Here is a 2,758-nt window from a genome sequence, read left to right on the forward strand (position 1 = left end):
CAGGGACTGAACTTGGAACTGCCGCCTTGCAGAGCTCTACCACTGTAAGCAGGGGCCCTGGGAGAACCACTAGATGTAGCAGCCTCTGGTTATTTCAGAGGGTGGCCATATTGGTCTGCCAGTGAGAAGAGCTAGATCTGAGCCTGACAAAGGGAGTTTTGACTCTCAAAAGCTTACACCCCGATAGCTTGTTTGTCTCCAAGGGGCTACTGGACTCGAATTCAGCTCTAGCCTTTAACTGTTTGAGTGAGAAATGCCTCATTCATACCTGGTATGGAAAAGATCAGTCTTAAGGGGTGTAACGGGACACATGGAAGAGCTCACACTGAAGCAAGGATGCCGTTATGTCCATTTACATGGAGAATGCATCCCGACAGAGAAATGGAGCCTCCACATACAGGAAGAGTCTATCTCTGAAAACCGGATGCTGATGACACACAACAGGTAAGACCCCAGCATCTGCACACTCAGTTTGGGTTTAAATCCACAATCACTGACTGCATTGCCAAGGAAGGATAAAAATGCTGACATTCCCAGCAGCCCGAGTCCTCGCTTCCTTCAGCTTCAGACATAAGAAACCAGTCGTGCTCCCTTTACATTAAACTCAAAGTATAACAGCGAGCCATTTAAACGGGCAAACCATTTCCATGTCGCCCTGTGGCATAGCTGTGAAATATTGTGCACCACAACCCACCGAGCTTCATATCACATATGAGGCCATCGTGGTAATACAGCTCATTAAAACTACTAAGGACTGCGAGAATCATAAGATTCAGTATATGCCGAAAAGTGTAAGGATCTGTTCCCTGAGTCGACACACAAAGCTGCCTTGAACGGAGACAGGCACTTAAGAACGTAAGAACATAAGAGAAGCCCATGTTGGATCAGGCCAATGGCCCATCCAGTCCAACACTCTGTCACACGGTGGCCAAAAATGCCAGGTGCCATCAGGAGGTCCACCAGTGGGGCCAGGACACTAGAAGCCCTCCCACTGTTGCCCCTCCCCCAAGCATCAAGAATACAGAGCATCACTTGCCCCAGACCGAGAGTTCCTATCTATACCTTGTGGCTAATAGCCACTGATGGATCTCTGCTTCATATGTCTATCTAATTCCCTGTTGACCAGAACTGTACACGGTATTCCAAATGAATAGTCTTGGCTCTACCAAGATCAGTCTTGTCTGTCCTGGCATCCAAGCAAGTCTCCTGGGTCTCCAGGCAGAAGTTGTTTCCATCACCTATTACCTAATCCTTGGAGACGCTGGGGATTGAACCTGGGACTGGAGAGGCCAGGGATTGAACCCAGGACTGGAGGTGCAAGAGATGGAACCCAGGACCAGAGATGCAGGAGACGGAACGTGATCCTTGGAGACGGTGGGGTCGAACCTGGGACCTTCTGCATGCCAACCCTACGCTCCCCAATGAGCCCCAGCCCTCCCCAAAGTCTTGTGACAGTAAGTCCTGGCAACTAAAACTGTGGCACAATTACTACTCACAGGAAACGCAGCCCCAGGGGAAGCATTTTTCTCCCACTGACTTCAGTGAAAGAGTAAAGCAGCTGCTCAGACCTCTCTGGAGGACGTCCACAGGTTTGGTGAAAAGTGCCGTCAAGTCGCAGCCAACTTGTGGCCAACCCCACAGGGTTTTCAAGGCAAGGGACGTTCAGAGATGGTTTGCCATTCCCTGCCTCTGTGTCGCGACCGTGGAATTCCTTAGGGGTCTCCCATCCGAGTACTAACCAGGGCCGGCCCTGCTTAGCTACTGGCTCAGGGCGCAATAGATTTACTTGGAAGCAGGCACTTCTCAGTGACCTGTACTTTCTCCTAAGCACGTCCAGGATTGCAATCTTTTCAAAAGTGTTTTGACTTTGGGCTGGCCCCTACGCTTACCAAGAAACACCCATGCCAATGCTGCAAGCCACAGAGGCAGACAGGAGCATCCTGGAGCAAACCCCCTCCCTGCCACCCCCAAAGTACCCCCTGGCATTTTGCAAATGCCAACCTCCCCGCCTAGGTGGGAGAATGCGCCGAAGACTGTGCTGCAGGTTTCTGCTCCACCATCTCCTCCTGGCACCGGCCAGACCGATGCGTAGACCTCCGATCCATGGCCCCGAAAGCCAAACTCCCGCACAAACACGGTCTTTTCCCTTTTTCCTAGCGCCCTGCTTTGGCAACGGAGGGAGGGAGGGAGGGAGGCTTGACTGGCATTGTCGAGGCATTTAAGCAAATCAATTACTGACGACCGACGTCTCCACACACCTCTCCCATTATTTACAGCTCCTTCTCCTCCAGGAATGGGAGGGTTTCATTCCCCCGGGAGGCGGGATCCTCCCCCCCCCCAGAGCGGCGCTGCCAACTTGCCCACCAGGGAAACACCTGCCTGGTTTCCCCCTCCCTCCCAAGGTTGGCGAGGGTGACTGTTCATGCCCACCATCATCATAAAGCCTATCGACGCTTGGGGAATTACCGCCCCCGCGCCATTAATACCGGGGCGTTCCAAAGGCACCCCCCCGTTCCAACCCTTCGACCTTGACCCCCTCGCCTTTGCTTTTTTGAAAAAAAATCAGATGAATAAATTGGAGGGGGGGGCGCTTGCATAGATTCTCCCGGGCCCTACTTTCTCATCTCCCCCCCACCACCCCGCAATTTTCTTTTTTTAAAAACGTGACAACCGATGCGCAGAACGATGGAAAAAAGGGAAGATGCCGCTGCTGGCCCCCCCATCACCCCGGGGGGCTTTTGCAAGGTTGTCTCTCTCT

The 2,758-nt window shown here is 52.5% G+C and overlaps 1 protein-coding gene across 1 annotated transcript in view; it reads right to left on the minus strand.

Annotated features, from left to right (window-relative positions):
• SS18L1 (synovial sarcoma translocation gene on chromosome 18-like 1) overlaps nt 1-2,758 on the minus strand; it is a 58,489-nt gene that overhangs the window by 55,277 nt on the left and 454 nt on the right. The window lies entirely within an intron of this gene.

Source organism: Gekko japonicus, unplaced genomic scaffold, assembly GCF_001447785.1.
Source record: "Gekko japonicus isolate JY-2015 unplaced genomic scaffold, Gekko_japonicus_V1.1 scaffold946, whole genome shotgun sequence".
Classification (NCBI taxonomy): Eukaryota; Metazoa; Chordata; class Lepidosauria; order Squamata; family Gekkonidae; genus Gekko; species Gekko japonicus.